The sequence below is a fragment of the Pseudophryne corroboree genome, unplaced genomic scaffold, assembly GCF_028390025.1.
Source record: "Pseudophryne corroboree isolate aPseCor3 unplaced genomic scaffold, aPseCor3.hap2 scaffold_2883, whole genome shotgun sequence".
Taxonomy (NCBI): domain Eukaryota; kingdom Metazoa; phylum Chordata; class Amphibia; order Anura; family Myobatrachidae; genus Pseudophryne; species Pseudophryne corroboree.
The window spans coordinates 1-24,475 of record NW_026969549.1 but is presented as its reverse complement, the minus strand read 5'-3'; the positions used below and the strand labels follow the sequence as shown (position 1 = coordinate 24,475).

The following is a 24,475-nucleotide window of genomic DNA, read 5'->3' as shown; positions in this document are numbered from 1 at the left end:
TAATTTACAAATTGTGATGTCATAATCAGACTTAACTCACAAGAGACTTTCATCCTTGGTCTATAAAAAAAGGCAGTCCTCTGTTATAAAGCTTGAAACAATTGTAAGCGGCTGATATGCAAATATGACAATACAGAAAAACTGTCAATTCAATGCTAGGATAACATAAGGGGTGATGCTCCAACTGAAATTGGTCCTAGGCATTTGGGTTTCTAGTATTTATCTTCTCCTTAAAAATAGGTTACTTTTTATATATTATCATTGGTTTTAGACAAATATTCTACATAACACCTATTGCATCCCTGAGCTTATTATAAACTTGAAATCATATATATAAAGTATTGAATTTCTTTTCTTTGCATGTAAAAGATGAGCTCAGTTCAGTAGAAGTCTTTGCTCAGTTGAGGGTTCCATGGTGTAATGGTTAGCACTCTGGACTTTGAATCCAGTAATCAGAGTTCAAATCTCGGTGGGACTTAATGTTGATTATTTCTTCTTTTGTTTAAAGCTCCATTTTCATTCAAAGTATGAGTATTGCAAATCTTCATTTACAAAACATATAAATTCCATCATTTTCAGTTGTGTCCTTTGTCTAAACTCATTTTTAAACTTTTCAAATCAGAAGTATGTAAAAAATTGGGAAATAAGAAAAGATGCAATAAGAATGCTGAGATCCATTACTTGTGCTCTGGTGTTTAGAAATTCTCCATTTTAATTTTTTTTTACTTCAGTGTGCACTAATGGGAGGGGAGAACGTATCTTCTTCTTCTAGTAACACCTAGTGCCCTCTATGTTTGAGCAGCAATATAATAACTGATTAATTTGCCCTTGCAAATCTTAGGTATGCCATAATGCTCGATTTGAGACAAAAGTCAATGAGCCATGTAGAGAAAAATCTTCATCAGCCAAAGGATGACACTCATGCTGGCTTCTAATATGGAATTGAAGAGATTTTGTGATATATGTGTTTATTATGTTTTCAAGTATTCATGCTATACCGATGAGCTTATTCCATTCTTGTCCATCAAGAAAAGCAAATTGCCAATACAGGGATCGAACCCATGACCTTGGCATTACGAGCGCTACGCTCTAACCAACTGAGCTAACTGGCCACAGTTGTTACTAGAAGCAAACACAAAACTGACAAATGTACCTCAAAGCACAGAACAAATTTTGTTTGCATAGCATTTAATTTTTCAAGGAACAGCTTAAGCCATAGAGTAACTTGAAGCATGGGTATCATAAAAATGCTCCAGTTTCTTTCCACATTGCAAAATAAAAAAAATGATTAGATAGGATAACAACAAAGATTAATGCATCTAATAATAGTATAAAAATAGACAATTTAAACAAGGAGTAAATGCAATTCTAAGCAAAATCAATCTGATAAATCTAATGCACAATCTTTCTTATCCATTAACAGAATGTTGATAAAGATAATCCCAGGATGTAATTCATTATGTGTTAAATTTGGTATGTTTTACCAAGTTGTGTATAAATAACTTTTAACACAAAAAATATATAATGGGGGAAGTAGCTTAATGTGCCCTTTGGAAATAGAGAATGCTAGCACATTTTGGAATGCAAAGCTTAAGAAAATACAAACTTCAATCCATAGGTAAGCACTTTTTGTTCAGTCTACACTCTGTAATCATACTATAGCTTAATTTACAAATTGTGATGTCATAATCAGACTTAACTCACAAGAGACTTTCATCCTTGGTCTATAAAAAAAGGCAGTCCTCTGTTATAAAGCTTGAAACAATTGTAAGCGGCTGATATGCAAATATGACAATACAGAAAAACTGTCAATTCAATGCTAGGATAACATAAGGGGTGATGCTCCAACTGAAATTGGTCCTAGGCATTTGGGTTTCTAGTATTTATCTTCTCCTTAAAAATAGGTTACTTTTTATATATTATCATTGGTTTTAGACAAATATTCTACATAACACCTATTGCATCCCTGAGCTTATTATAAACTTGAAATCATATATATAAAGTATTGAATTTCTTTTCTTTGCATGTAAAAGATGAGCTCAGTTCAGTAGAAGTCTTTGCTCAGTTGAGGGTTCCATGGTGTAATGGTTAGCACTCTGGACTTTGAATCCAGTAATCAGAGTTCAAATCTCAGTGGGACTTAATGTTGATTATTTCTTCTTTTGTTTAAAGCTCCATTTTCATTCAAAGTATGAGTATTGCAAATCTTCATTTACAAAACATATAAATTCCATCATTTTCAGTTGTGTCCTTTGTCTAAACTCATTTTTAAACTTTTCAAATCAGAAGTATGTAAAAAATTGGGAAATAAGAAAAGATGCAATAAGAATGCTGAGATCCATTACTTGTGCTCTGGTGTTTAGAAATTCTCCATTTTAATTTTTTTTTACTTCAGTGTGCACTAATGGGAGGGGAGAACGTATCTTCTTCTTCTAGTAACACCTAGTGCCCTCTATGTTTGAGCAGCAATATAATAACTGATTAATTTGCCCTTGCAAATCTTAGGTATGCCATAATGCTCGATTTGAGACAAAAGTCAATGAGCCATGTAGAGAAAAATCTTCATCAACCAAAGGATGACACTCATGCTGGCTTCTAATATGGAATTGAAGAGATTTTGTGATATATGTGTTTATTATGTTTTCAAGTATTCATGCTATACCGATGAGCTTATTCCATTCTTGTCCATCAAGAAAAACAAATTGCCAATACAGGGATCGAACCCATGACCTTGGCATTACGAGCGCTACGCTCTAACCAACTGAGCTAACTGGCCACAGTTGTTACTAGAAGCAAACACAAAACTGACAAATGTACCTCAAAGCACAGAACAAATTTTGTTTGCATAGCATTTAATTTTTCAAGGAACAGCTTAAGCCATAGAGTCACTTGAAGCATGGGTATCATAAAAATGCACCAGTTTCTTTCCACATTGCAAAATAAAAAAAATGATTAGATAGGACAACAACAAAGATTAATGCATCTAATAATAGTTTAAAAATAGACAATTTAGACAAGGAGTAAATGCAATTCTAAGCAAAATCAATCTGATAAATCTAATGCACAATCTTTCTTATCCATTTACAGATTGTTGATAAAGATAATCCCAGGATGTAATTCATTATGTGTTAAATTTTGTATATTTTACCAAGTTGTGTATAAATAACTTTTAACACAAAAAATATATAACGGGGAATTAGCTTAACATGCCCTTTGGAAATAGAGAATGCTAGCACATTTTGGAATGCAAAGCTTAAGAAAATACAAACTTCAATCCATAGGAAAGCACTATTTGTTCAGTCTACACTCTGTAATCATACTATAGCTTAATTTACAAATTGTGATGTCAAAATCAGACTTAACTCACAAGAGACTTTCATCCTTGGTCTATAAAAAAAGGCAGTCCTCTGTTATAAAGCTTGAAACAATTGTAAGCGGATGATATGCAAAGATGACAATACAGAAAAACTGTCAATTCAATGCTAGGATAAAATAAGGGGTGATGCTCCAACTGAAATTGGTCCTAGGCATTTGGGTTTCTAGTATTTATCTTCTCCTTATAAATAGGTTACTTTTTATATATTATCATTGGTTTTAGACAAATATTCTACATAACACCTATTGCATCCCTGAGCTTATTATAAACTTGAAATCATATATATAAAGTATTGAATTTCTTTTCTTTGAATTTAAAAGATGAGCTCAGTTCAGTAGAAGTCTTTGCTCAGTTGAGGGTTCCATGGTGTAATGGTTAGCACTCTGGACTTTGAATCCAGTAATCCGAGTTCAAATCTAGGTGGGACCTAATGTTGATTATTTCTTCTTTTGTTTAAAGCTCCATTTTCATTCAAAGTATGAGTTTTGCAAATCTTCATTTACAAAACATATAAATTCCATCATTTTCAGTTGTGTCCTTTGTCTAAACTCATTTTTAAACTTTTCAAATCAGAAGTATGTCAAATATTTGGAAATAAGAAAAGATGCAATAAGAATGCTGAGATCCATTACTTGTGCTCTGGTGTTTAGAAATTCTCCATTTTTTTTTTTTACTTCAGTGTGCACTAATGGGAGGGGAGAACGTATCTTCTTCTTCTAGTCACACCTAGTGCCCTCTATGTTTGAGCAGCAATATAATAACTGATTAATTTGCCCTTGCAAATCTTAGTTATGCCATAATGCTCGATTTGAGACAAAAGTCAATGAGCCATGTAGAGAAAAATCTTCATCAGCCAAAGGATGACACTCATGCTGGCTACTGATATGGAATTGAAGAGATTTTGTGATATATGTGTTTATTATGTTTTCAAGTATTCATGCTATACCGATGAGCTTATTCCATTCTTGTCCATCAAGAAAAGCAATTAGCCAAAACAGGGATCGAACCCATGACCTTGGCATTACGAGCGCCACGCTCTAACCAACTGAGCTAACTGGCCACAGATGTTACTAGAAGCAAACACAAAACTGACAAATGTACCTCAAAGCACAGAACATATTTTGTTTGCATAGCATTTAATTTTTCAAGGAACAGCTTAAGCCATAGAGTCACTTGAAGCATGGGTATCATAAAAATGCACCAGTTTCTTTCCACATTGCAAAATAAAAAAAAAATGACTAGATAGGACAACAACAAAGATTAATGCATCTAATAATAGTATAAAAATAGACAATTTAGACAAGGAGTAAATGCAATTCTAAGCAAAATCAATCTGATAAATCTAATGCACAATCTTTCTTATCCATTTACAGATTGTTGATAAAGATAATCCCAGGATGTAATTCATTATGTGTTAAATTTAGTATGTTTTACCAAGTTGTGTATAAATAACTTTTAACACAAAAAATATATAACGGGGAATTAGCTTAACATGCCCTTTGGAAATAGAGAATGCTAGCACATTTTAGAATGCAAAGCTTAAGAAAATACAAACTTCAATCCATAGGAAAGCACTATTTGTTCAGTCTACACTCTGTAATCATACTATAGCTTAATTTACAAATTGTGATGTCATAATCAGACTTAACTCACAAGAGACTTTCATCCTTGGTCTATAAAAAAAGGCAGTCCTCTGTTATAAAGCTTGAATCAATTGTAAGCGGATGATATGCAAATATGACAATACAGAAAAACTGTCAATTCAATGCTAGGATAACATAAGGGGTGATGCTCCAACTGAAATTGGTCCTAGGCATTTGGGTTTCTAGTATTTATCTTCTCCTTAAAAATAGGTTACTTTTTATATATTATCATTGGTTTTAGACAAATATTCTACATAATCCCTGAGCTTATTATAAACTTGAAATCATATATATATAAAGTATTGAATTTCTTTTCTTTGAATTTAAAAGATGAGCTCAGTTCAGTAGAAGTCTTTGCTCAGTTGAGGGTTCCATGGTGTAATGGTTAGCACTCTGGACTTTGAATCCAGTAATCCGAGTTCAAATCTTGGTGGGACCTAATGTTGATTATTTCTTCTTTTGTTTACAGCTCCATTTTCATTCAAAGTATGAGTTTTGCAAATCTTCATTTACAAACCATATAAATTCCATCATTTTCAGTTGTGTCCTTTGTCTAAACTCATTTTTAAACTTTTCAAATCAGAAGTATGTCAAATATTTGGAAATAAGAAAAGATGCAATAAGAATGCTGAGATCCATTACTTGTGCTCTGGTGTTTAGAAATTCTCCATTTTTTTTTTTTACTTCAGTGTGCACTAAAGGGAGGGGAGAACGTATCTTCTTCTTCTAGTAACACCTAGTGCCCTCTATGTTTGAGCAGCAATATAATAACTGATTAATTTGCCCTTGCAAATCTTAGTTATGCCATAATGCTCGATTTGAGACAAAAGTCAATGAGCCATGTAGAGAAAAATCTTCATCAGCCAAAGGATGACACTCATGCTGGCTTCTGATATGGAATTGAAGAGATTTTGTGATATATGTGTTTATTATGTTTTCAAGTATTCATGCTATACCGATGAGCTTATTCCATTCTTGTCCATCAAGAAAAGCAAGTAGCCAAAACAGGGATCGAACCCATGACCTTGGCATTACGAGCGCCACGCTCCAATCCACTGAGCTAACTGGCCACAGATGTTATTAGAAGCAAACACAAAACTGACAAATGTACCTCAAAGCACAGAACATATTTTGTTTGCATAGCATTTAATTTTTCAAGGAACAGCTTAAGCCATAGAGTCACTTGAAGCATGGGTATCATAAAAATGCACCAGTTTCTTTCCACATTGCAAAATAAAAAAAATGATTAGATAGGACAACAACAAAGATTAATGCATCTAATAATAGTATAAAAATAGACAATTTAGACAAGGAGTAAATGCAATTCTAAGCAAAATCAATCTGATAAATCTAATGCACAATCTTTCTAATCCATTTACAGATTGTTGATAAAGATAATCCCAGGATGTAATTCATTATGTGTTAAATTTAGTATGTTTTACCAAGTTGTGTATAAATAATTTTTAACACAAAAAATATATAACGGGGAATTAGCTTAACATGCCCTTTGGAAATAGAGAATGCTAGCACATTTTGGAATGCAAAGCTTAAGAAAATACAAACTTCAATCCATAGGAAAGCACTATTTGTTCAGTCTACACTCTGTAATCATACTATAGCTTAATTTACAAATTGTGATGTCATAATCAGACTTAACTCACAAGAGACTTACATCCTTGGTCTATAAAAAAAGGCAGTCCTCTGTTATAAAGCTTGAAACAATTGTAAGCGGATGATATGCAAAGATGACAATACAGAAAAACTGTCAATTCAATGCTAGGATAAAATAAGGGGTGATGCTCCAACTGAAATTGGTCCTAGGCATTTGGGTTTCTAGTATTTATCTTCTCCTTATAAATAGGTTACTTTTTATATATTATCATTGGTTTTAGACAAATATTCTACATAACACCTATTGCATCCCTGAGCTTATTATAAACTTGAAATCATATATATAAAGTATTGAATTTCTTTTCTTTGAATTTAAAAGATGAGCTCAGTTCAGTAGAAGTCTTTGCTCAGTTGAGGGTTCCATGGTGTAATGGTTAGCACTCTGGACTTTGAATCCAGTAATCCGAGTTCAAATCTAGGTGGGACCTAATGTTGATTATTTCTTCTTTTGTTTAAAGCTCCATTTTCATTCAAAGTATGAGTTTTGCAAATCTTCATTTACAAAACATATAAATTCCATCATTTTCAGTTGTGTCCTTTGTCTAAACTCATTTTTAAACTTTTCAAATCAGAAGTATGTCAAATATTTGGAAATAAGAAAAGATGCAATAAGAATGCTGAGATCCATTACTTGTGCTCTGGTGTTTAGAAATTCTCCATTTTTTTTTTTTACTTCAGTGTGCACTAATGGGAGGGGAGAACGTATCTTCTTCTTCTAGTAACACCTAGTGCCCTCTATGTTTGAGCAGCAATATAATAACTGATTAATTTGCCCTTGCAAATCTTAGTTATGCCATAATGCTCGATTTGAGACAAAAGTCAATGAGCCATGTAGAGAAAAATCTTCATCAGCCAAAGGATGACACTCATGCTGGCTACTGATATGGAATTGAAGAGATTTTGTGATATATGTGTTTATTATGTTTTCAAGTATTCATGCTATACCGATGAGCTTATTCCATTCTTGTCCATCAAGAAAAGCAATTAGCCAAAACAGGGATCGAACCCATGACCTTGGCATTACGAGCGCCACGCTCTAACCAACTGAGCTAACTGGCCACAGATGTTACTAGAAGCAAACACAAAACTGACAAATGTACCTCAAAGCACAGAACATATTTTGTTTGCATAGCATTTAATTTTTCAAGGAACAGCTTAAGCCATAGAGTCACTTGAAGCATGGGTATCATAAAAATGCACCAGTTTCTTTCCACATTGCAAAATAAAAAAAAATGATTAGATAGGACAACAACAAAGATTAATGCATCTAATAATAGTATAAAAATAGACAATTTAGACAAGGAGTAAATGCAATTCTAAGCAAAATCAATCTGATAAATCTAATGCACAATCTTTCTTATCCATTTACAGATTGTTGATAAAGATAATCCCAGGATGTAATTCATTATGTGTTAAATTTAGTATGTTTTACCAAGTTGTGTATAAATAACTTTTAACACAAAAAATATATAACGGGGAATTAGCTTAACATGCCCTTTGGAAATAGAGAATGCTAGCACATTTTGGAATGCAAAGCTTAAGAAAATACAAACTTCAATCCATAGGAAAGCACTATTTGTTCAGTCTACACTCTGTAATCATACTATAGCTTAATTTACAAATTGTGATGTCATAATCAGACTTAACTCACAAGAGACTTTCATCCTTGGTCTATAAAAAAAGGCAGTCCTCTGTTATAAAGCTTGAATCAATTGTAAGCGGATGATATGCAAATATGACAATACAGAAAAACTGTCAATTCAATGCTAGGATAACATAAGGGGTGATGCTCCAACTGAAATTGGTCCTAGGCATTTGGGTTTCTAGTATTTATCTTCTCCTTAAAAATAGGTTACTTTTTATATATTATCATTGGTTTTAGACAAATATTCTACATAATCCCTGAGCTTATTATAAACTTGAAATCATATATATATAAAGTATTGAATTTCTTTTCTTTGAATTTAAAAGATGAGCTCAGTTCAGTAGAAGTCTTTGCTCAGTTGAGGGTTCCATGGTGTAATGGTTAGCACTCTGGACTTTGAATCCAGTAATCCGAGTTCAAATCTTGGTGGGACCTAATGTTGATTATTTCTTCTTTTGTTTACAGCTCCATTTTCATTCAAAGTATGAGTTTTGCAAATCTTCATTTACAAACCATGTAAATTCCATCATTTTCAGTTGTGTCCTTTGTCTAAACTCATTTTTAAACTTTTCAAATCAGAAGTATGTCAAATATTTGGAAATAAGAAAAGATGCAATAAGAATGCTGAGATCCATTACTTGTGCTCTGGTCTTTAGAAATTCTCCATTTTTTTTTTTACTTCAGTGTGCACTAAAGGGAGGGGAGAACGTATCTTCTTCTTCTAGTAACACCTAGTGCCCTCTATGTTTGAGCAGCAATATAATAACTGATTAATTTGCCCTTGCAAATCTTAGTTATGCCATAATGCTCGATTTGAGACAAAAGTCAATGAGCCATGTAGAGAAAAATCTTCATCAGCCAAAGGATGACACTCATGCTGGCTTCTGATATGGAATTGAAGAGATTTTGTGATATATGTGTTTATTATGTTTTCAAGTATTCATGCTATACCGATGAGCTTATTCCATTCTTGTCCATCAAGAAAAGCAAGTAGCCAAAACAGGGATCGAACCCATGACCTTGGCATTACGAGCGCCACGCTCCAATCCACTGAGCTAACTGGCCACAGATGTTATTAGAAGCAAACACAAAACTGACAAATGTACCTCAAAGCACAGAACATATTTTGTTTGCATAGCATTTAATTTTTCAAGGAACAGCTTAAGCCATAGAGTCACTTGAAGCATGGGTATCATAAAAATGCACCAGTTTCTTTCCACATTGCAAAATAAAAAAAATGATTAGATAGGACAACAACAAAGATTAATGCATCTAATAATAGTATAAAAATAGACAATTTAGACAAGGAGTAAATGCAATTCTAAGCAAAATCAATCTGATAAATCTAATGCACAATCTTTCTAATCCATTTACAGATTGTTGATAAAGATAATCCCAGGATGTAATTCATTATGTGTTAAATTTAGTATGTTTTACCAAGTTGTGTATAAATAATTTTTAACACAAAAAATATATAACGGGGAATTAGCTTAACATGCCCTTTGGAAATAGAGAATGCTAGCACATTTTGGAATGCAAAGCTTAAGAAAATACAAACTTCAATCCATAGGAAAGCACTATTTGTTCAGTCTACACTCTGTAATCATACTATAGCTTAATTTACAAATTGTGATGTCATAATCAGACTTAACTCACAAGAGACTTACATCCTTGGTCTATAAAAAAAGGCAGTCCTCTGTTATAAAGCTTGAAACAATTGTAAGCGGATGATATGCAAATATGACAATACAGAAAAACTGTCAATTCAATGCTAGGATAACATAAGGGTTGATGCTCCAACTGAAATTGGTCCTAGGCATTTGGGTTTCTAGTATTTATCTTCTCCTTAAAAATAGGTTACTTTTTATATATTATCATTGGTTTTAGACAAATATTCTACATAACACCTATTGCATCCCTGAGCTTATTATAAACTTGAAATCATATATATAAAGTATTGAATTTCTTTTCTTTGAATTTAAAAGATGAGCTCAGTTCAGTAGAAGTCTTTGCTCGGTTGAGGGTTCCATGGTGTAATGGTTAGCACTCTGGACTTTGAATCCAGTAATCCGAGTTCAAATCTCGGTGGGACCTAATGTTGATTATTTCTTCTTTTGTTTAAAGCTCCATTTTCATTCAAAGTATGAGTATTGCAAATCTTCATTTACAAAACATATAAATTCCATCATTTTCAGTTGTGTCCTTTGTCTAAACTCATTTTTAAACTTTTCAAATCAGAAGTATGTCAAATATTTGGAAATAAGAAAAGATGCAATAAGAATGCTGAGATCCATTACTTGTGCTCTGGTGTTTAGAAATTCTCCATTTTAATTTTTTTTTACTTCAGTTTGCACTAATGGGAGGGGAGAACGTATCTTCTTCTTCTAGTAACACCTAGTGCCCTCTATGTTTGAGCAGCAATATAATTACTGATTAATTTGCCCTTGCAAATCTTAGGTATGCCATAATGCTCGATTTGAGACTAAAGTCAATGAGCCATGTAGAGAAAAATCTTCATCAGCCAAAGGATGACACTCATGCTGGCTTCTGATATGGAATTGAAGAGATTTTGTGATATATGTGTTTATTATGTTTTCAAGTATTCATGCTATACCGATGAGCTTATTCCATTCTTGTCCATCAAGAAAAGCAAGTAGCCAATACAGGGATCGAACCCATGACCTTGGCATTACAAGCGCTATGCTCTAACCAACTGAGCTAACTGGCCACAGATATTACAAACAGCAAACACAAAACTGGCAAATGTACCTCAAAGCACAGAACATATTTTGTTTGCATAGCATTTAATTTTTTAAGGAACAGCTTAAGCCATAGAGTCACTTGAAGCATGGGTATCATAAAAATGCTCCAGTTTCTTTCCATATTGCAAAATAAAAAAATGATTAGATAGGATAACAACAAAGATTAATGCATCTAATAATAGTAAAAAAATAGACAATTTAAACAAGGAGTAAATGCAATTCTAAGCAAAATCAATCTGATAAATCTAATGCACAATCTTTCTTATCCATTAACAGAATGTTGATAAAGATAATCCCAGGATGTAGTTCATTATGTGTTAAATTTAGTATGTTTTACCAAGTTGTGTATAAATAACTTTTAACACAAAAAAATATATAATGGGGGAAGTAGCTTAAGGTGCCCTTTGGAAATAGAGAATGCTAGCACATTTTGGAATGCAAAGCTTAAGAAAATACAAACTTCAATCCATAGGAAAGCACTTTTTGTTCAGTCTACACTCTGTAATCATACTATAGCTTAATTTACAAATTGTGATATCATAATCAGACTTAACTCACAAGAGACTTTCATCCTTAATCTATAAAAAAAGGCAGTCCTCTGTTATAAAGCTTGAAACCATTGTAAGCGCCTGATATGCAAATATGACAATACAGAAAAACTGTCAATTCAATGCTAGGATAACATAAGGGGTGATGCTCCAACTGAAATTGGTCCTAGGCATTTGGGTTTCTAGTATTTATCTTCTCCTTAAAAATAGGTTACTTTTTATATATTATCATTGGTTTTAGACAAATATTCTACAGAACACCTATTGCATCCCTGAGCTTATTAGAAACTTCAAATCATATATATAAAGTATTGAATTTCTTTTCTTTGCATTTAAAAGATGAGCTCAGTTCAGTAGAAGTCTTTGCTCAGTTGAGGGTTCCATGGTGTAATAGTTATCACTCTGAACTTTGAATCCAGTAATCCGAGTTCAAATCTCGGTGGGACCTAATGTTGATTATTTCTCCTTTTGTTTAAAGCTCCATTTTCATTCAAAGTATGAGTATTGCAAATCTTCATTTACAATTCATATAAATTCCATCATTTTCAGTGGTGTCCTTTGTCTAAACTCATTTTTAAACTTTTCAAATAAGAAGTATGTCAAATATTTGGAAATAAGAAAAGATGCAATAAGAATGCAGAGATCCATTACTTGTGCTCTGGTGTTTAGAAATTCTCCATTTTTTATTACTTCAGTGTGCACTAATGGGAGGTGAGAACATATCTTCTTCTTCTTCTTCTAGTAACACCTAGTGCCCTCTATGTTTGAGCAGCAATATAATTAGCTGATTTGACCTTGCATATTTTAGTTATGCCATATTGCTTGATTTGAGACAAAAGTCACTGAGCCATGTAGAGAAAAATTTTCATCAGCCAAAGGATGACAATCCCACTGGCTTCTGATATGTATTTGAAGAGATTTTGTGATATATGTACCTATAATGTTTGCAAGCATTCATGCACTTCACCGATAAGCTTATTCCATTCTTGTCCATTAAGAAAAGCAAATGGCCCATACGGGGATCGAACCCATGACCTTGGCGTTATTAGCACCACGCTCTAACCAACTGAGCTAACCGGCCATATATGTTTCCACAAGCAAACACAAAGCTGGCAAATGTACCTCAAAGCACAGATCATATTTTGTTTGTATAACATTTAATTTTTCAAAAAAAAAGCTTAAGCCTTAAAGTCACTTGAAGCATGGGTATCATAAAAATGCTCCAGTTTCTTTCCACATTACAAAATAAAAATAAATATTAGATAGGATAATAATAAAGATTAAGGCATCTAGTAATAGTATAAAAATAGACAATTTAGACAACAAGTATATGCAAATCTAAACAAAATTAATCTGAAAAATCTAATACACAATTTTTAATTGTAAATTCACAGATTGTTGATAAAGATAATCCCAGGATGTAATCCATTTTGTATTAAATTTAGTATGTTTACCAAGTTGTGTATGAATAACTTTTAACACAAAAAAATATATAATGGGGAAGTAGCTTAATGTGCCCATTGGAAATAGAGAATACTAGCCCATTTTGGAATGCAAAGCTTAAGAAAATACAAACTTCAATCCATAGGAAAGCACTTTTTATTCAATCTACACTCTGTAATCATACCATAGCTTAATTTACAAATTGTGATGTCATAATCAGACTTAACTCATAATAGACTTTCATCCTTGGTCTATAAAAATGGCAGTCCTCTGTTATAAAGCTTGAAACAATTGTAAGTGGCTGATATGCAAATATGGAAATACAGAAAAACTGTCAATTCAATGCTAGGATAACATAAGGGGTGATGCTCCAACTGAAATTGGTTCTAGGCAATTAGGTTTTTAGTATCTATCCTCTCCTTTAAAAAATAGGTTACTTTTTATATATTATCATTGGTTTTGGACAAATATTCTACATAATATCTATTGTATCCCTGAGCTTATCCCTGAGCTTATTAGAAACTTGAAATCATATATATAAAGTATTGAATTTCTTTTCTTTGCATGAGTGCATGATGAGTGCACTTCAGTAGATGTCATTGCTCAGGTGAGGGTTCCATGGTAAATAAATGCTAACAATGTGTTAAGAACAAGGCGCTTGTGACAATGTATGATGTGTTTTGCAACAAATAAATGTTGCAATACTGCAGTGCAATACCTGTAATAAAAAAGGGGACTAGTAAATGTTTACAGCCCTTTTGTTTTTTTTCGGTCCTGCCGGGTTCCTATATTGCCGGCTCTTTATCCTGCTACCATCTTTGTACGGGATGGTCAAAATCCTATATTTCACTATACTACCCACCTTGTTCTTAGAAGTGGTGGGACGAGGTCTTGACTCCGGGCGGCTAGGTACTCTTTCACCGCAAACCGCCGCTTGCTTCAGCCGCGTCTCCCGTGTGCCGTGCTTTACTGCTGTGGCAGCTCGGGATCCCGGCTTGTGAGGCGGACGGATAGTTTCTTTTGTGCGCTCTGTGTGGCTGAGAGGGCACGGACCGTGCTTTGCTATGAACGCGTTTCGGGCTGCAAGCCCTTTATAGAGGACGTCACTGGTTTAGCCTATCTTGTTATTTATAGAAAAAACTTTATTGAACAATTGTTTAAAAACGGGGGCATCCCTCCCCGGAAATGAGGTAAAAAAAGCGTTTTGCACATGGCCCAGTTAAAAGTGATTAGGTATTGCACTTGAGTAATGTGATAAAGGTGTAAAAATGTATATAAAAAAGAAAAAAATGAATAAAAAAAGACATATTCAATTAAAAAGCCAGGGGATTGTGTAGCTATCATTTTTTATATGTGGAAAATTAAAGATTTTTTTCACAAATACGTTTTAAAAAAGATATATATAATAAAAATATATTTTTCTTTGATTTTATTTTTGTTTTAAGAAAACATATTAACCTCCAAACCCTACATCCTGCTGGCCTCAATGTGGATATAGAGCTCAATGTTTTCTTAAAACAAAAATAAAATCAAAGAAAAATATATTTTTATTATATATATATATATTTTAAAACGTATTTGTGAAAAATATCTTTAATTTTCCACATATAAAAAATGATAGCTACACAATCCCCTGGCTTTTTAATTGAATATGTCTTTTTTTATTCTTTTTTTCTTTTTTATATACATTTTTACACCTTTATCACATTACTCAAGTGCAATACCTAATCAATTTTAACTGGGCCATGTGCAAACCGCTTTTTTTACCTCATTTCCAGGGAGGGATTCCCCCGTTTTTAAACAATTGTTCAATAAAGTTTTTTCTATAAATAACAAGATAGGCTAAACCAGTGACATCCTCGATAAAGGGCTTGCAGCCCGAAATGCGTTGGAAGCAAAGCACGGTCCGTGCCCTCTCAGCCACACAGAGCGCACAGAAGAAACTATCTGTCCGCCTCACAAGCCGGGATCCCGAGCGGCCACAGCAGTAAAACACAGCACACGGAAGACACGGCTGAAGCAAGCGGCGGTTTGCGGTGAAAGAGTACCTAGCCGCCCGGAGTCAAGACCTCGTCCCACCACTTCTAAGAACAAGGTGGGTAGTATAGTGAAAGATAGGATTTTGACCATCCCGTACAGAGATGGTAGCGGGATAAAGAGCCGGCAATATAGGAACCCGGCAGGACCGAAAATAAACAAAAGGTCTGTAAACAGTTACTAATCCCTTTTTTTATTACAGGTATTGCACTGCAGTATTGCAAAATTTATTTGTTGCAAAACACATCATACATTGTCACAAGCGCCTTGTTCTTAACACATTGTTAGCATTTATTTAATTATTTTTTGCTCAGGGCAGCTTAAACACATAAATCCCGGCAACAGCGCAGTCTTTCTTCTTTTTAAACGTTTGAGGGTTCCATGGTGTAATTGTTAGTACCCTGGACTTTGAATCTAGTAATCTGAGTTCATATCTCATGGGAGCTAACATTGTTTTTTTTCCTTTTGTTCAAAGCTCCATTTTCATTCAAAGTATGAGTATTGCAAATCTTCATTTAAAATTCATATAAATTCCATCATCTTCAGTGGTGTCCTTTGTCTAAACTCATTTTTAAACTCATCAAATCAGAAGTATGTCAAATATTTGGAAATAAGAAAAGATGCAATAAGAATGCAGAGATCCATTTCTTGTGCTCTGGTCTTTTGAAATTCTCCATTTTAATTTTTTTTACTTCAGTGTGCACTAATGAGAGGGGAGCACATATCTTCTTCTTCTTCTAGTAACACCTAGTGCCCTCTATGTTTGAGCAGCAATTTAATAACTGATTAATTTGCCCTTGCATATCTTAGTTATGCCATATTGCTTGATTTGAGACAAAAGTCACTGAGCCATGTAGAGAAAAATCTTCATCAGCCAAAGGATGACACTCCCACCAGCTTCTGATATGTATTTGAAGAGATTTTGTGATATATGTGTCTATGATGTTTTCAAGTATTTATGCACTCCACCGATGAGCTTATTCCATTCTTGTCCATCAAGAAAAGCAAAAAGCCCATACGGGGATAGAACCTTTGACTTTGGCGTTATTAGCACCACGCTCTAAACAAGTGAGCTAACCGGCCACAGATGTTACTGCAAGCAAACACAAAACTGGCAAATGTACCTCAAAGCACAGATCATATTTTTTTTGTATAGCATTTAATTTTTCAAAAAACAGCTTAAGCCATAGAGTCACTTAAAGCATTGGTATCATAAAAATGCTCCAGTTTCTTTCCACATTACAAAAAAAAATATATTATATAGGATAATAACAAAGATTAAGGCATCTAGTAATAGTATAAAAACAGACAATTTAGACAACGAGTATATGCAAATCTAAGCAAAATTAATCAGAAAAATCTAATACACAATTTTTAATTGTAAACTTACAGATTGTTGATAAAGATAATCCTAGGATGTAATCCATTATGTATTCAATTTAGTATGTTTTACCAAGTTGTGTATGAATAACTTTTAACACAAAAAATATATAATGGGGAAGTAGCTTAATGTGCCCAATGGAAATAGAGAATGCTAGCCCATTTTGGAATGCAAAGCTTAAGAAAATACAAACCTCAATCCATAGGAAAGCACTTTTTATTCAGTCTACACTCTGTAATCATACTATAGCTTAATTTACAAATTGTGATGTCATAATCAGACTTAACTCACAAGAGACTTTCATCCTTGGTCTATAAAAAAAGGCAGTCCTCTGTTATAAAGCTTGAAACAATTGTAAGTGGCTGATATGCAAATATGGAAATACAGAAAAACTGTCAATTCAATGCTAGGATAACATAAGGGGTGATGCTCCAACTGAAATTGGTCCTAGGCATTTAGGTTTCTAGTATCTATCTTCTCCTTTAAAAAATAGGTTACTTTTGATATATTATCATTGGTTTTGGACAAATATTCTACATAATACCTATTGCATCCCTGAGCTTATTAGAAACTTGAAATCATATATATAAAGTATTGAATTTCTTTTCTTTGCATTTAAAAGATGAGTGCACTTCAGTAGATGCCATTGCTCAGATGAATGTTCCATGGTGTAATTGTTAGTACCCTGGACTTTGAATCTAGTAATCTGAGTTCATATCTCGTGGGAGCTAACATTGTTTTTTTTTTCCTTTTGTTCAAAGCTCCATTTTCATTCAAAGTATGAGTATTGCAAATCTTCATTTAAAATTCATATAAATTCCATCATCTTCAGTGGTGTCCTTTGTCTAAACTCATTTTTAAACTTATCAAATCAGAAGTATGTCAAATATTTGGAAATTAGAAAAGATGCAATAAGAATGCAGAGATCCATTTCTTGTGCTCTGGTCTTTTGAAATTTTCCATTTTTTTTTTTTTTACTTCAGTGTGCACTAATGAGAGGGGAGCACCTATCTTCTTCTTCTTCTAGTAACACCTAGTGCCCTCTATGTTTGAGCAGCAATTTAATAACTGATTAATTTGCCCTTGCATATCTTAGTTATGCCATATTGCTTGATTTGAGACAAAAGTCACTGAGCCATGTAGAGAAAAATCTTCATCAGCCAAAGGATGACACTCCCACTGGCTTCTGATATGTATTTGAAGAGATTTTGTGATATATGTTTTTATTATGTTTTCAAGTATTCATGCTATACCGATGAGCTTATTCCATTCTTGTCCATCAAGAAAAGCAATTAGCCAAAACAGGGATCGAACCCATGACCTTGGCATTACGAGCGCCACGCTCTAACCAACTGAGCTAACTGGCCACAGATGTTACTAGAAGCAAACACAAAACTGACAAATGTACCTCAAAGCACAGATCATATTTTGTTTTTATAGCATTTCATTTTTTTTAAAAAAAGCTTAAGCCATAGAGTCACTTGAAGCATGGGTATCATAAAAATGCTCCAGTTTCTTTCCACATTACAAAATAAAAATAAATATTAGATAGGATAATAACAAAGATTAAGGCATCTAGTAATAGTATAAAAATAGACAATTTAGACAAGGAATATATGCAAATCTAAGCACTGGTTTAGCCTATCTTGTTATTTATAGAAAAAACTTTATTAAACAATTGTTTAAAAACGGGGGAATACCTCCCCGGAAATGAGGTAAAAAAGCGGTTTGCACATGGCCCAGTTAAAAGTGATTAGGTATTGCACTTGAGTAATGTGATAAAGGTGTAAAAATGTATATAAAAAAGAAAAATAGAATAAAAAAATACATTTTCAATTAAAAAGCCAGGGGATTGTGTAGCTATCATTTTTTATATGTGGAAAATTAAAGATATTTTTCACAAATACGTTTTAAAAAATATATATATAATAAAAATATATTTTTCTTTGATTTTATTTTTGTTTTAAGAAAACATTTTAACCTCCAAACCCTACAGCCTGCTGGCCTCAATGTGGATATAGAGCTCAATGTTTTCTTAAAACAAAAATAAACTCAAAGAAAAATATATTTTTATTATATATATATATTTTAAAACGTATTTGTGAAAAATATCTTTAATTTTCCACATATAAAAAATGATAACTACTCAATCCCCTGGCTTTTTAATTGAATATGTCTTTTTTTATTCTTTTTTTTCTTTTTTATATAAATTTCTACACCTTTATCACATTACTCAAGTGCAATACCTAATCAATTTTAACTGGGCCATGTGCAAACCGCTTTTTTTACCTCATTTCCGGGGAGGGATTCTCCCGTTTTTAAACAATTGTTCCATAAAGTTTTTCTATAAATAACAAGATAGGCTAAACCAGTGACATCCTCGATAAAGGGCTTGCAGCCGAAATGCGTTGGAAGCAAAGCACGGTCCGTGCCCTCTCAGCCACACAGAGCGCACAGAAGAAACTATCCGTCCGCCTCACAAGCTGGGATCCCGAGCGGCCACAGCAGTAAAGCACGGCACACGGGAGACGCGGCTGAAGCAAGCGGCGGTTTACGGTGAAAGAGTACCTAGCCGGCCAGAGTCAAGACCTTCTAAGAACAAGGTGGGTAGTATAGTGAAAGATAGGTGTCACAACTGAGGGTTTGGGCTGACAGGAGGAAGCCTCAGTTGTAGGGGCTGAGATGAAAACAAACTTGGGAGGTTTAATCAGACCCCTAGACATGTCAGCAACATGTAAGAAAGTTGCCTGAAGGCGTGACCATGACAACCAGGTAAAAAGTCAAAATAAAAGTTTATTAACAGACTCCGTGTAATAACAGACAGCAAATAATGGCAATGGCAAATAATATAGTTCCTGGAACACTTTGACCATGGAAGGTATCACAGAGCACTGGTAGGTAAAAGAACAGCTGTTAAAGTCCTTTGATGGAATAACCTTACCAGGCCTGGCTGTAGTAGTGGAGATAGCCGAGGAACATGCCAGTAGATGAAATAGATGAAGTTGGTAACTTGAATAAGCTGTTTGTATTTGCTGGACAGAACCAGCCAGGTGGTAAGACACGGAGTGGATGCTGAATGGGATCAGCCAGGTGATAAAGTCACGGAGTGAATGCTGGATGGAACCAGCCAGGTGATGAAACACGGAGTGGATACTGTAAGATGCTAGGGAGCGTGGAAACAAAGGAGTTGAAGGATGGTTACCGGTGGTAGTGGATACTGCTGGTAAGTAGGGATTCGCTGGAACAACACCGGCACTTTAAAGGAGCTGGAATCTGCTGGAAGCGGACTGCTGGAAGCAGATGAGTTAATAGCTGGAAGCTGGAACAGCCACGGAGGACTGCAGAGTCAGGCTGCACCACAGGATGGTAGGCAGGTGCGGGTCTCTTAGTGGATGCTGGAGACAGGAGCTGGAACCTGGAGAAACAACCACAGGAGAGAGAGAGACTGGAACAAGGTATGACAAACAAAGCACTGAAGATTTCCTGACCCAGGCACAGGATACTTATACCTGCAGCAATGCAGGCATTGGCTGGGCAATTATGCTGATTTCCAGAGGCAGTGGATTGGTGGAACTGAGACATGTGATTGAATCCAACATGGCTGCGCCCATGTTGGAACTTGGAGGGAAAGCTGGTTTGGAAACCATGTGGAAACATAACTGTAATGGCGGCGCCGGCTTCAGAGGACAGGAGACGCCAAACTGACAAATGTATGTTGAGACTCGTGGATGACAGCGGAGGCCGCGGCAGACATGATGCACCACTCTGACAACCTGCAACTATAACACAGGAACGGCGGCGGAGGCCGCGGAGGACGGAAGACGCCATGCAGGATTCAAACATGGCAGCACTGTGACAGCGTCACAGCGTGACAGGAGGGATATGCAGCATGCAGAGACAGATGGGATCCGGCCTTGGAACACTGAGCCAGCCTCAGGAGACATCTGAAAGGCAAGTAATGGCATCCAGATTCCCGGATCGTGACAGCCCCCCCCTTTAGGAGTGGCCCCATGACACTTCTTAGGCTTTAGAGGAAACTTCGAGTGGAAATTCCGGACCAAGGCACGAGCATGGACATCAGACGCATTGGTCCTAGAGCGTTCTTCAGGACCATAGCCCTTCCAGTCAATAAGATACTGCAACTGACCGTAACGGAAACGTGAGTCCAGAATCTTGGCCACCTCATACTCGACTCCCCGTTGAGTCTGAACTTTAGGAGCTGAAGGAAGTGCAGAATGAAACCGACTCAGGATCAGCGGTTTCAACAGGGAAACATGGAATGTCCTGGGTATTTTCAAGAAGGGAGGTAACTGGAGTTTGTAAGCAACAGGATTGATGACTTGTTCAACTTTAAAAGGACCGATGTAACGAGGTGCAAATTTCATGCTGGGAACTCTCAACCTCAAATTCTTTGTGGACAACCATACACGATCACCCACCTTGAGAGCAGGAACCGCTCTACGCTTCCTATCGGCAAACTTCTTGTACCTGAATGAGGCTTTAAGCAGGGCCGCGCGGACATTCTTCCAGTTATTTGAAAACTGACGCAAGGTGACATCCACTGCTGGAACAGAAGTTGCTGGAAGCGGTTGGAATTCTGGAACTTTAGGGTGGAATCCATAGTTGATGAAGAATGGTGTTGAGGAGGATGAGGAATGGTATTGATTGTTGTGGCTAAACTCGGCCCAAGGAAGGAGTTGAACCCAGTCATCTTGGGAGGAAGACACATAAATGCGGAGGAAGGCCTCCAAGTCCTGATTCACCCTCTCGGTCTGACCATTGGTCTGAGGATGGTAAGCTGTAGAAAACTTTACCTTGACTTGGAGGGCTTGACACAAACTTCGCCAAAATTTGGCTACGAATTGTACTCCACGATCGGAGATGATCTCTTCAGGAAGACCGTGAAGTCGGAAGATCTCTTGGATAAACACTTGAGCCAACTTGGAAGCTGACGGAAGACCGGTGAGGGGTATGAAATGTGCCATCTTGGTGAACCGGTCAACTACCACCCAGATGGTATTAAACTTGTTGCACAAAGGCAGGTCTGTAACAAAGTCCATCGACAAATGGGTCCACTGTCGACGGGGAACAGATAATGGAACCAGTTGCCCCGCAGGCGACTGGTGGGAGACTTTGTGTTGGGCACACTTCGGGCAAGAAGCAATAAACTCCATGACGTCCTTCTTCAGAGTTGGCCACCAGTAGGACCTAGAAATAAACTCAAGGGTTTTCTGAATGCCTGTATGTCCGTCAAAACGGGAAGCATGGGCCCAATGCATGAGCTTCTTCCTTAACACCGGCTTCACAAAACTTTTCCCTGGTGGAGGCGTAGAGTCCATCCCTACCGTGGAGAATGCCAACGGATTAATAATAGGATGTTTGTCCGCAGACTCCGACTCATTTTCTTGCTCCCATGAGCGGGAAAGGGCATTGGCCTTGCGATTCTGAGAACCCGGACAGAACTGGAGTTTAAAGTCGAACCTGGAAAAGAAAAGTGCCCATCTGGCCTGACAAGGGTTAAGACATTGTGCGCTTTTTAGATATAAAAGATTCTTGTGGTCAGTAAGTATAGTGGTTGAATGAGAAGCTCCCTCCAACAGATATCTCCACTCCTCTAGAGCGAGCTTGATGGCTAGCAACTCCTGGTCGCCAATGGCATAGTTGCGCTCAGCTGGGGAGAACTTCCGGGAGAAGAAACTGCAAGGATGTAGATGGCCATCTTTAGCCCTCTGGGATAACACCGCTCCTACTCCAACGGAGGAGGCATCCACCTCTAAGATGAAAGGAGAGTCGATGTCGGGCTGTTTCAGAAATGGTGTAGAGATGAAACGTTGCTTTAGAAGATGAAAAGCTTGCGTAGCTTCTTCAGACCAATGGACGGGTTAGCACCCTTCTTGGTTAATGCAGTGATAGGCGCCACAATGGTGGAAAAGTCTCGTATAAACTTTCTGTAATAATTGGCGAACCCTAAGAACCTCTGGACCCCTTTGAGGGTTAAGGGTATCGGCCAATTCTGGATTGCTTGTAGTTTCTCAGGATCCATCTCTAGTCCGGAACCGGACACAATGTAACCTAGTAACGGAATGGATTTAACTTCAAAAACACATTTCTCCAATTTGCAATAGAGATGATTGACACGGAGACGGGACAGAACCTCCTTTACCCAGAAACGATGTTCCTCTAGATTATTGGCAAAGATGAGGATATCATCTAGATAAACCACGACATGGCGGTATAAGATGTCTCTGAAGATCTCATTCACGAAATGCTGGAAGACAGCTGAAGCGTTGCTCAATCCGAAGGGCATGACGAGGTACTCATAATGTCCATCACGGGTGTTAAAGGCGGTCTTCCACTCGTCACCCTCACGGATCCGGATGAGATTGTAGGCACCCCTCAAATTCAACTTTGTAAAGATGGTTGCTCCGCTGACTCTATCGAAGAGCTCTGTAATCAAGGGTAAAAGATATCGGTTCTTGACGATAATGTCGTTCAGACCTCTGTAGTCGATGCACGGCCGCAGACCACCATCTTTCTTCTTAACAAAGAAGAAGCCTGCGCCAGCTGGAGAAGAAGAAGGTCGGATAAAACCCTTCGCCAGGTTCTCTTTGATGTACTGCTCCATGAAGTGCGTCTCAGGCAGAGACAACGGATAAGTTCGGCCTCGAGGTGGAACCTTCCCTGGAATGAGATCAATTGGGCAGTCCCATTCTCTATGAGGAGGAAGGATATCAGCAGAAGCTTTACTGAACATGTCCGTGTAGTCTTGATATGGAGGAGGTGGAACATCAGACGACCTGGGGGAGGAAGAACAAACAGGAAGCACTTTGGACAAACAGGTCTCAGCACAGGAGGGACCCCATGCTAGTATTTGCGTAGTCGTCCAGTCAATCGATGGATTGTGGAGACGGAGCCATGGAAGGCCTTAAACCACTGGATGTGTGGCTGTTGGAATCACTAGAAAGGAAATAAATTCTGCATGAAGAACTCCCACTCTCAGACGAACTGGTAGAGTCCTTAGAGAAATAACTGCGTCAAAAATCTTACTGCCATCCACGGCAGTCAAGGAAATGGATGAGGAAAGTCTCTCGGTGGGTAGGGACCACCGTTTAACATAAGCTTCGGTTATGAAATTCCCAGCTGCTCCGGAATCAAGGAGGGCAATGACGTTCCTGTAACGTTGAGCATTTTGAAGCGAGACTGGGAGATTACAATCACGAGGAGATGGAGAGGAGAGCATTACTCCTAGCCGGCCCTCTCCTTGGCGAGCTAGGGCTTGAAGTCCCTGACGTTTGGGACAGGCATTGATTGCATGAGACGGAGCTGCACAGTAGAGACAGAGGAACTCGGAAAGACGTCTTCGGCGCTCAGCAGGGGATAGACGGGAACGACCAATTTGCATGGGCTCATCTTCGGATGGAGACGGTTGACGAGGAGGAGGAGCAGAAGATTTTGGAGTGGATGACCTTCCCCGCTCAATTGCTCTTTCGCTGAACCGTAGATCAACTTTTGTACATAGTGATATTAGCTCATCCAACTCAGAGGGCAAGTCTCTGGTAGCTAATTCATCCTTGATGCGTTCAGATAAGCCATGCCAGAATGCAGCATACAGGGCCTCGTCATTCCATGCCAGGTCGGATGCCAGGATCTTGAACTGTATAAGATACTGTCCCACAGTACGTGTTCCCTGGCGTAAACGGAGAATCTCAGATGAAGCAGAGGTTACCCGGCCTGGCTCATCAAAGATGCGCCTGAATATTGCTACAAAGTCAATATAAGAGGACAGCAGGGGATCATACTTCTACCATAAAGGTGAAGCCCAGTCAAGGGCAGAGCCACTGAGAAGGGAAATGATATAGGCAATTTTAGTAAGAACACTGGGGAAATTGCAAGGTTGAAGCTCAAAATGGATTTCGCATTGGTTGAGAAATCCCCTGCAGAACCTTGGAGATCCGTCAAATTTCGCTGG

The 24,475-nt window shown here is 36.7% G+C and overlaps 14 non-coding genes across 14 annotated transcripts; 7 read left to right on the top strand and 7 right to left on the bottom strand.

Moving 5' to 3' along the window:
• Positions 1-406: 406 nt before the first annotated feature.
• Positions 407-478, top strand: TRNAQ-UUG (transfer RNA glutamine (anticodon UUG)). Its single transcript has one exon. It is a non-coding gene; the product is annotated as a tRNA-Gln (tRNA).
• Positions 479-1,038: 560 nt separating this feature from the next.
• On the bottom strand, positions 1,039-1,112 carry TRNAT-CGU (transfer RNA threonine (anticodon CGU)). Its single transcript has one exon. It is a non-coding gene; the product is annotated as a tRNA-Thr (tRNA).
• Positions 1,113-2,702: 1,590 nt separating this feature from the next.
• Positions 2,703-2,776, bottom strand: TRNAT-CGU (transfer RNA threonine (anticodon CGU)). Its single transcript has one exon. It is a non-coding gene; the product is annotated as a tRNA-Thr (tRNA).
• Positions 2,777-3,733: 957 nt separating this feature from the next.
• Positions 3,734-3,805, top strand: TRNAQ-UUG (transfer RNA glutamine (anticodon UUG)). Its single transcript has one exon. It is a non-coding gene; the product is annotated as a tRNA-Gln (tRNA).
• Positions 3,806-4,362: 557 nt separating this feature from the next.
• Positions 4,363-4,436, bottom strand: TRNAT-CGU (transfer RNA threonine (anticodon CGU)). The gene has a single exon. It is a non-coding gene; the product is annotated as a tRNA-Thr (tRNA).
• A 950-nt stretch (positions 4,437-5,386) lies between these two features.
• Positions 5,387-5,458, top strand: TRNAQ-UUG (transfer RNA glutamine (anticodon UUG)). Its single transcript has one exon. It is a non-coding gene; the product is annotated as a tRNA-Gln (tRNA).
• A 1,588-nt stretch (positions 5,459-7,046) lies between these two features.
• TRNAQ-UUG (transfer RNA glutamine (anticodon UUG)) lies at positions 7,047-7,118 on the top strand. The gene has a single exon. It is a non-coding gene; the product is annotated as a tRNA-Gln (tRNA).
• Positions 7,119-7,675: 557 nt separating this feature from the next.
• Positions 7,676-7,749, bottom strand: TRNAT-CGU (transfer RNA threonine (anticodon CGU)). The gene has a single exon. It is a non-coding gene; the product is annotated as a tRNA-Thr (tRNA).
• Positions 7,750-8,698: 949 nt separating this feature from the next.
• TRNAQ-UUG (transfer RNA glutamine (anticodon UUG)) lies at positions 8,699-8,770 on the top strand. The gene has a single exon. It is a non-coding gene; the product is annotated as a tRNA-Gln (tRNA).
• A 1,587-nt stretch (positions 8,771-10,357) lies between these two features.
• On the top strand, positions 10,358-10,429 carry TRNAQ-UUG (transfer RNA glutamine (anticodon UUG)). The gene has a single exon. It is a non-coding gene; the product is annotated as a tRNA-Gln (tRNA).
• Positions 10,430-10,989: 560 nt separating this feature from the next.
• On the bottom strand, positions 10,990-11,063 carry TRNAT-UGU (transfer RNA threonine (anticodon UGU)). The gene has a single exon. It is a non-coding gene; the product is annotated as a tRNA-Thr (tRNA).
• Positions 11,064-12,021: 958 nt separating this feature from the next.
• TRNAQ-UUG (transfer RNA glutamine (anticodon UUG)) lies at positions 12,022-12,093 on the top strand. Its single transcript has one exon. It is a non-coding gene; the product is annotated as a tRNA-Gln (tRNA).
• A 559-nt stretch (positions 12,094-12,652) lies between these two features.
• Positions 12,653-12,726, bottom strand: TRNAI-AAU (transfer RNA isoleucine (anticodon AAU)). The gene has a single exon. It is a non-coding gene; the product is annotated as a tRNA-Ile (tRNA).
• Positions 12,727-17,799: 5,073 nt separating this feature from the next.
• On the bottom strand, positions 17,800-17,873 carry TRNAT-CGU (transfer RNA threonine (anticodon CGU)). The gene has a single exon. It is a non-coding gene; the product is annotated as a tRNA-Thr (tRNA).
• Between the last annotated feature and the right edge of the window lie 6,602 nt (positions 17,874-24,475).